We start from the raw sequence: 10000 nt of genomic DNA, 5'->3' as shown, positions 1-10000 counted from the left end.
ATGAACACTGACATTGATCTGTCCACAGACAGATGGAGAAGAAAAAGAGAAAAGAAATGGGCTGAATATTAGAGAGACTTGTCACAGACAGCATTTATTGTTCAAATGAGTAACTGTGGGATATTAAAAAGTGATGATTTAAAGCCACTAAATGTGATATTCAGCACGACTAGAAGCCAGCAATCCACTACTAGGCTATACTGTGTATCTGGCGAGACAGGCGAGTTATATTGTTGTGAGCAGTGAAGGAAGCCACACCCCTATCTGGAGGAAACCCCAGGGGAGCACAGGGAGAACATGCAAACTTGACGAGCCCACCTGGGCTTAGCAGTCCGCTCTGTCATGTATTTTACCCGACAAATCTGATGCTACAAACAGAATATAATGTCTGACTCACTTCGCCCAGCCCCCAGAGCAGAGAACCTGGCTGGCAATACAGTAGCCTGTATTGGGAAAAGTGCGTTTAGACAAGAAGATATAATTATTGAGAAAATATGCATATATTATGAATTCATTCACAAAGTAAAAATATGCAAATAATTTTGCACTGTGACCGTTTGGATCTTATATTTTAGCCTGTAACACACTCTCTCTCTCTCCATGGTCTTTTCTTTTGATCTGTGTTGTGTATGAAATGTGCTATGGACACAGACAGGGTCTAAAGGGTTTGGAGAGCAAAGCGTTGGTCAAGGCGAGGTGTAGCCAGCCATGTTTTAAAAGCCACATAAAATATATATTCTTTCCTTTTGTGAAAAGAAAACCTTTGCTGTCTCCGACTCACTGCTGGATACAAGAACCATCTATTCAAGTATGCAACAGGAACACTATAGATCCCAATGAACTTACCACAAGTTTGACACTATTCACCTTATTCCTGGACTTACGTTTCCCATGATTCTCAGCGGTTGCCGGTTGTCGACTTCCTGTTTAAAAAAAATTCACTAGCAAGTAAGTGCGCGCCGCTGTCAAAGAGTGGGAACATTTGGCTTATGATCCGAAATGGCTAAAAATAGTAACGTTGTGTGGTTGCATAGCGGCGATATTTTACAAAAACGAGGTGAATGTCAATTCACTCGTACTGTATGGGCTTATTTTAGCCGAAATTGCTAAAAAATAGTATGTGGTTGCATAGCGGCAGCTTTTGTTTTGAAGGCTAAACGTCCAAACCGGAACTCTTATTATTTGGTCATTGAACGTAGCTTTTTTTTTTTTTTATATATATTTTTTTTCCCTGATTTTTTTACCCCCCATTAGTGCTAATTTATATTTATCCTGGTTGCTGCTCCACCCTCTGCCGATCTGCGGAGAGCCGAAAACTGGCTCCATGCTTCCTCCGAGACATGGGCAGTTAGCCAGCCGCTTCTTTTCACCTGACAGGGGAAGCTTCACCGGTAGGACATAGCACGTGGGAAATTCACGCTATTCCAACGAGTTCCCCTCCCTCTGAACAGGCGCCCCGAACGATCAGAGGAGGCACCACATCAGCAACCAGGATATTGCATGTTTTGGTGAAGGGGGTTCCTATATGAAGGAAACCCCCGGGAGGCACGGGGAGAACATGCAAACTCCACACAGAAAGGCCCTTTTGACGACCCCACCAGGGCAGTGGGCACTCGAGGACATGCGGACGGGCACGCATTCCTTCAGCGCTCACAGCGTCCCAGGTGGGAATCGAACCCAGGACCTTCGAGCTGTGAGGCGACAGCGCTTACCACTGCACCACCGTACCCTGAACGTAGCTTTAGCGGTCTCTCTCTTTCAACATTCAAGATATCTCCGTTGTACAATTATGCACGTGTGAAATTATTGTGCAGGGGGGCTCCATTACAAGACATAGGTAGGTACAAAGTCACAACAATTATTATGATTATTTTCAGTCTCTTTCGCTATGAACGGTGCTGGGTGGAAACAGGCAACCGGCAGCTGGAAACAGGGAGGGAGGGTGTCATGGAAGTGCCCACGGTCTCATCAGGAAACTCGGGAATAGCTTCCCATTAAATTAGGAACAGTAATAGTTCAGAAGCTGTTCTTCAGTATACAAAAGTGCCAAAGTGTTTCCCTGTAGAACAAGTGCTTTGTGGAGAGAAACTCAACTGAATGGATCAGATGATGATCTCATAACTGTGATGAAAAAGACAAACTCATCTGCACCTTTCATTCAGTGTCCAAACATTTCACATCACGATTTCCACATCAACCTCAAAGTGAAGTGTTTTCATCACTGGCATTAAGCTCGCACTTCATATTTACTTTACTTTGATTGGCGCTGGCGAGCTACAATGCCTGCAGCTCTTGGCTTTAGTTCATAGATGGATGTTAAAGCTGACCATTATTTCAGATAACGTGAAGAACAGATATTTGAGGCGTCCTTTTAGCTTTATTTCTGTCAATAATAAGACCGTTTCAGAAAAGTCTTTTTTGAAGCAGGTTTATTTGGGTAGAGCTGTACTACACAAAGCTGCCAGCAGGTTTATTTGGGTAGAGCTGTACTACACAAAGCTGCCAGCAGGTTTATTTGGGTAGACCTGTACTACACAAAGCTGCCAGCAGGTTTATTTGGGTAGAGCTGTACTACACAAAGCTGCCAGCAGGTTTATTTGGGTAGAGCTGTACTACACAAAGCTGCCAGCAGGTTTATTTGGGTAGAGCTGTACTACACAAAGCTGCCAGCAGGTTTATTTGGGTAGAGCTGTACTACACAAAGCTGCCAACAGGTTTATTTGGGTAGAGCTGTACTACACAAAGCTGCCAGCAGGTTTATTTGGGTAGAGCTGTACTACACAAAGCTGCCAGCAGGTTTATTTGGGTAGAGCTGTACTACACAAAGCTGCCAACAGGTTTATTTGGTAGAGCTGTACTACACAAAGCTGCCAACAGGTTTATTTGGGTAGAGCTGTACTACACAAAGCTGCCAACAGGTTTATTTGGGTAGAGCTGTACTACACAAAGCTGCCAGCAGGTTTATTTGGGTAGAGCTGTACTACACAAAGCTGCCAGCAGGTTTATTTGGGTAGAGCTGTACTACACAAAGCTGCCAGCAGGTTTATTTGGGTAGAGCTGTACTACACAAAGCTGCCAACAGGTTTATTTGGGTAGAGCTGTACTACACAAAGCTGCCAGCAGGTTTATTTGGGTAGAGCTGTACTACACAAAGCTGCCAGCAGGTTTATTTGGGTAGAGCTGTACTACACAAAGCTGCCAGCAGGTTTATTTGGGTAGAGCTGTACTACACAAAGCTGCCAGCAGGTTTATTTGGGTAGAGCTGTACTACACAAAGCTGCCAGCAGGTTTATTTGGGTAGAGCTGTACTACACAAAGCTGCCAGTGAGGGCCTGGGAAGGCAGAAGGAAATCAGGTGCGTCGTGTGTGTGTGTGGCCATGCATCAAAGACAGCAGAGAATTACAGCAGTGTAGTCTCTCTCTCTCTCTCTCTCTCTCTCTCTCTCTCTCTCATACACACACACACACCCCCCTTAACTCTTTCTCTCTCTCTCTCATACCTGCAGAATCACACACACACACACACACACACACACACACACACACACACACACGCACACGCACACGCACACACCTTCTCTCTCTCTCATACCTGCAGAATTACACACACACACACACACACACACACACACACACACACACACACACACACACACACACACACACACACACACACACACACACACACCTTCTCTCTCATGCTCTCATACCTGCAGAATCACACACACTGACACACACACACCCTCACTCTCTCTTTGGATCTGTGTTTTCTCCCACGCTCTCTCTCTCCTCTCTGTCACTTTGCTGTGGAAAGAAGTAGGCCTGGGAGGAGACCTCCCCCTACAGTGAACTCCTTCAACATGTTGAATATTACTGTAATATTAAAGTCATAGCTTGTCAGACATTAAAATATACAAACGAAGACGTGCACCAGGCACGCTTTGGAGCATATGTACACACACACACACACACACACACACACACACACACATGGGGGGAAAAGAAAAGAAAACACATTTGCAGACATAATGTATACAAACATGCTTACAAGCCCCATCTGTTCCTGTGGAAACAGGCTGTATGCTTGGATTTCTCAAACATTGAACCCTTTTTAACCCTGATTGTGTGTGTGTGTGTGTGTGTGTGTGTGTGTGTGTGTGTGTGTGTGTGTGTGTGTGTGTGTGTGTGATAATCTAGTGGATCCCAGAGCCGTATATATAGAAGACTTGCGACATCTCCATTCACTCCAATGGACCAGTTTTTTACTCTCAAGAGTTCCAGGAAGTAAGGTCCTGGATTAAGCAGCACTGTCGAGTTGCAGCAAAATAGACAGTTTGTGTTGTACTTTGAAAGGGTTTTTCATCCCTTGAATCAAATTGTACATTATCAGCTTTATTTTAACATGCAAAAGTAGCGCGAGACCCATTTCTGGCTGTTCATTGGCTAATGAGTCTCGCATTTTGGTCCTCCACTGACGCCACTCTCTCTCTAGACCAGAGGTTCTCAAATGTTTTTCAGCCAAGGACCCCTTACAAGATAGAAAATATACCGGGGACCCCCTCATTCTGATTTGTGATTTTGGGCTAAGCTTAATTGTTTCCACGGTAACGTGCTTGACTTTTAATTTGATAGGTTTGTTATTAGAATGTAATCCATGAACCATTTTAGATTTAAAGCATAAACTTTTTTCATTGAACTATGAAGATTTTGCAAAAAAAAAATATATATATTTTTTTTTTACATTACATTTACATTACGTCATTTAGCAGACGCTTTTGTTTTGTCCAAAGCGACTTACAATATCACAATTTGTCAACAGTACAGAAAGCCACTATGCAACACAATCAATGACAGACAAGATATTTTGATAGACTAGCACCATGTAGGAAGTAGTTTGAGAAGGAATAAGTAACATGTAGCATTAAAAAAAAAAAAAAAAAAAAAAAAAAATTAAATAACTGAAAACTTTTCGCGGACCCCCTGGCAAAGTAACACGGACCCCCAATTGAGAACCACTGATCTAGAGGACTGGAGCCATAAAACCATCCTACTCAGAATATTAAAATAGAGAGAGATTGAAGAAATGTGTTTAGGTGAGAGCAACAATACTGCTGACCTAGTCACTTTTACTGCGAAGCCTGAAAAATAAATATAAATCCCTCGTTAAATCCCTCACATTTTGAGTAATGCTTTACAGCTTCACTATTATGTCATCTTAACATCAAAATGAGTATTTTGATACAATGTTTGCTGCTTCGTTTGTTGAAACACCTTTTTCTTTTCCAACGTGCATCAGTCAGGCTATTTACTTGTTTAAATGACATTAGTTTGACATTTTTATCCGGAAGTTTCCATTTTGTTTTAGCTGACCTGACACTACTGCACCTAGGGCAGCCGTGAGAGAAGGGAAAAGGGAGGGGGAAGAGACAGCCTGCAGCCGTGGAGAAACGTGGGTTGAGAGTGTGATATAAAAGTTTAAAAGGCTGCTGCTGCTGTTGCCCCCTGCTGCTTTCCTGGGTAACAAAAACACGTGTACTAGTGGGACTTCTGATGTAAAAAAGGTATAATGTTCCTCCTCCCGTGTTTTATTCCAACACGAAACACGCAGGAGGCTTCATCAGGTATTGACAAGAAGATCATCCAGATCAGACTAGTCTACACACATTTATTGCAGTTACACTTTCCATAGGCTGCCAGTCTGTGTCAGTTACACTTTCCATAGGCTGCCAGTCTGTGTCAGTTACACTTTCCATAGGCTGCCAGTCTGTGTCAGTTACACTTTCCATAGGCTGCCAGTCTGTGTCAGTTACACTTTCCATAGGCTGCCAGTCTGTGTCAGTTACACTTTCCATAGGCTGCCAGTCTGTGTCAGTTACACTTTCCATAGGCTGCCAGTCTGTGGCCGCAAAAAACATCCACAACCCCCACCCCCCGCCTCATATCTAATACTTTTTTGGAATGCCTTTGGCTGTAGGTGTACCAAATGATACGCTTTTCTCACAGAATGCACAATTGTTATGCTTAACTGCCCCACTAAAAGAGAGCAGTTTCAGCACAGCAGGTTTCAGCACAGCAGACCACATCACCTTGAGAGCAGGTGCCTGAAAGGTGAGCTTGCTTTGCCAGCCGGTTAGTCCCTGCCCGGAGCTACTGGGAGGCCCAAACCCAAACCGGATGCTCACAGGATTTCCCAGCTGCTGTTCTCACATCCAAGACACTCATAGCAGCTGGCTGCAGCCAGCTGGGTCCTACAGCCCATTTGGGCCCTACAGCATGTGTGTTGCTGTGTGCAGGCTGCAGCCAGCTGGGTCCTACAGCCTGTGTGTTGCAGGCTGCAGCCAGCTGGGTCCTACAGCCTGTGTGTTGCTGTGTGCAGGCTGCAGCCAGCTGGGTCCTACAGCATGTGTGTTGCTGTGTGCAGGCTGCAGCCAGCTGGGTCCTACAGCCTGTGTGTTGCTGTGTGCAGGCTGCAGCCAGCTGGGTCCTACAGCATGTGTGTTGCTGTGTGCAGGCTGCAGCCAGCTGGGTCCTACAGCCTGTGTGTTGCTGTGTGCAGGCTGCAGCCAGCTGGGTCCTACAGCATGTGTGTGCTGCTGTGTGCAGGCTGCAGCCAGCTGGGCCCTACAGCCTGTGTGTGTTGCAGGCTGCAGCCAGCTGGGCCCTAAAGCCTGTGTGTGTTGCAGGCTGCAGCCAGCTGGGTCCTACAGCATGTGCGTTGCTGTGTGCAGGCTGCAGCCAGCTGGGTCCTACAGCCTGTGTGTGCTGCTGTGTGCAGGCTGCAGCCAGCTGGGCCCTACAGCCTGTGTGTGTTGCAGGCTGCAGCCAGCTGGGCCCTAAAGCCTGTGTGTGTTGCAGGCTGCAGCCAGCTGGGTCCTACAGCCTGTGTTGCTGTGTGTGTTGCAGGCTGCAGCCAGCTGGGCCCTACAGCCTGTGTGTTGCAGGCTGCAGCCAGCTGGGCCCTAAAGCCTGTGTGTTGCAGGCTGCAGCCAGCTGGGCCCTAAAGCCTGTGTGTTGCAGGCTGCAGCCAGCTGGGTCCTACAGCCTGTGTGTGTTGCAGGCTGCAGCCAGCTGGGTCCTAAAGCCTGTGTGTGTTGCAGGCTGCAGCCAGCTGGGCCCTAAAGCCTGTGTGTGTTGCAGGCTGCAGCCAGCTGGGCCCTACAGCCTGTGTGTTGCAGGCTGCAGCCAGCTGGGCCCTAAAGCCTGTGTGTTGCAGGCTGCAGCCAGCTGGGCCCTAAAGCCTGTGTGTTGCAGGCTGCAGCCAGCTGGGTCCTACAGCCTGTGTGTTGCAGGCTGCAGCCAGCTGGGTCCTACAGCCTGTGTGTTGCTGTGTGTGCAGGCTGCAGCCAGCTGGGCCCTAAAGCCTGTGTGTTGCAGGCTGCAGCCAGCTGGGCCCTAAAGCCTGTGTGTTGCAGGCTGCAGCCAGCTGGGCCCTAAAGCCTGTGTGTTGCAGGCTGCAGCCAGCTGGGTCCTACAGCCTGTGTGTTGCTGTGTGTTGCAGGCTGCAGCCAGCTGGGTCCTACAGCCTGTGTGTTGCTGTGTGTGCGGACGGCATGACGAGTAGGGTGAGATGTGATATGCTGGCTGTCTTAGCCTGCAGCACAACACCAGGCAGTGTCAGTTTGAGTCTGTAACAAAGTCACGCCATCTTCCGGGTTCAGGCATGGGACCTAGACATTTCATTCCCCATTCGTTTTCCCACAGACGTTTCGGAAAATCCTCATCAAAAGAGTTGGTACTTGGTACTTGTTGAGCCGTATAGTCTATCCACCTTATCTTTGAATGCCCCACTGTAAAAAAATAATTGTGGGTACAAGGTCCGGTTTAACGTGACTTATTGTTGCAGCTTGCCATTTCCTTTGTTATACTCTTTGGCTGCAGACCCGAAATTATAAACCGGAAGCTGGAGTACGTTATAAAAGTTATAAATATAGTCACGTTATAAACAACTAACCAACGCTGGGGGTCCGTATGGAAACAGTGTTACTCGAAATGGTTAAAAGTTAAATCAATTTGGTCATTCAGTGGCGTTTTACTGCCATGTAAAGTAACTATTACGCTAGCCGCTAGCATTAGCCACAGTAGCCGACTACCCACAATGCATTACGTTATCCCAGCACCCGAACGACACGGCTGTAGAGCAGAATGGCTCTGCTGTAAAATCCTCAGACGTTTTTTTTGTCAAGTTAAAACCATAGACTGTAAAACAGTCTATTACACCAGAAGAGGAAGAAGCACCCATCAGGCATCATGGCAGCTAGAAATAAGGTGGATAAGCCTCCCCAGTAAGCAAATGTTCAAGTATCTCATGCAGGTACCATGATAAACTTTGACAGTATGTCTTGTCCCACACTGTGCCACAGCAACACTACAATAATCTGTGCATTAATAAGGCAATCGAAGGAGACTTTTAAAAGTAACGCAACTGTTACTTTCCCTAGTAAATAATTACTTTTATTATGCAGTCATTTCTAAAGTAATTAAATTACTTTTTGAGACAAATAACTAGTAACTGTAACTAATTACACATTTGCAGTTAACTTGCCCAACACTGGTGGTCATCATCTGTCCCCCTCTTACCTCTCCTCGATGCGGACCCACAGGTCGTTGAAATGCCGGTGCCGTTGTTTCTTCTGCTTGTTCCTCCTCTTCTTCTTCATCATCCTCCTCTCGGCCTTCTCCAGCAGCACCAGGCTGTCCGCCGGCAGCAGCATGTGGGGCAGCGGCTCCTCCTCCAGGGGGCGCCCCTGCTCCTCCTCGTGGTGGGGGAGCTCGTGGAAGAACGGCTCCAAGGGCGGAGACTCGTCGTGGCCCCGGTCCTCGCCCCAGGGGAGACCCTCTGCCTGCGGGGAGGCGGGTCTGGACGACGATCTTCTGGAGGATGGAGAAGAGGAAAAGAGCTTTGGTCATACCTGAAGATTAAATAGAATAGAATAGAACTCCACATTGGCTGAGGTCAATTGCAAAAAGTATATATAAAATGATAAATTGTCTTTTAGTGTTAGCTCAAATGCATGTCATGGCATAGAAAGGCAAAGTGGAATATCACTTCCTGCTTCGGCACTGTACCAGAGATTTTCATCCGCCATTTATTTTCCCATAGACATTTCGTAAAATGCTTATAAAATAGTTTTACTTGGTCGAACCAAACGGTTCAGCTAACGCTATAATCGGGAGAGACCATAGAACATTTCACTTGGACCAAAACTTAAAAAAACAACATCGAAAAAATATGTTCTTTAAACCCGCATTTTTTTTACGATTTGGTCCCAGTGAAAGGTTATGCGATCTCTCCTGTTTCTAAATATATCTGTACCGTTTGGTTTGAACCAGTAAAACTATTTTTATACGCATTTTAGGAAATGTGTATGGGAAAATAAATGGCGGATGAAAATCTCTGATACAGTGCTGAAGCAGGAAGTAGGCGGTCACTTTGCCTCTCTATTTGCAGATGAAGTGGAGTAGAATAGAATAGAATAGAAAATAACAGAGTAGAATAGAATAGAATAGAATAGAAAATAACAGAGTAGAATAGAATAGAAAATAACAGAGTAGAATAGAATAGAATAGAAAATAACAGAGTAGAATAGAATAGAATAGAAAATAACAGAGTAGAATAGAATAGAAATGTGTGAGGAGGATAGGGGGAGGAAGAAACCAGACGTGGAGGAGAGAGGAACAAAAGAAGAACAGAGGGAATTGACGTTATATAAGAATGGGATGGTCACGGATGTTCCAATAACCAATACGCAATCTAATGGAAAACATCTCCAGGACTTTCTGGAAAACAAGATAATGTCCAGGAATGGGGAGAAACCAAAATCCATCTTTTCGATGAAAAACACATTCGCTTCTTGACGAGCTACTGGCCGTCTCTAGCGAGGCCGCTAACAATCAGGAACCAATCGCACGCGTGTGCGCGCGCACACACGCACACACACACCCACACGCACACACACACACACACACCCACACGCACACACACACACACACACACACACAC

This window comes from Poromitra crassiceps (genome assembly GCF_964638095.1).
Source record: "Poromitra crassiceps genome assembly, contig: HAP1_SCAFFOLD_196, whole genome shotgun sequence".
NCBI lineage: Eukaryota > Metazoa > Chordata > Actinopteri > Beryciformes > Melamphaidae > Poromitra > Poromitra crassiceps.
This window is presented reverse-complemented; position numbering follows the sequence as displayed.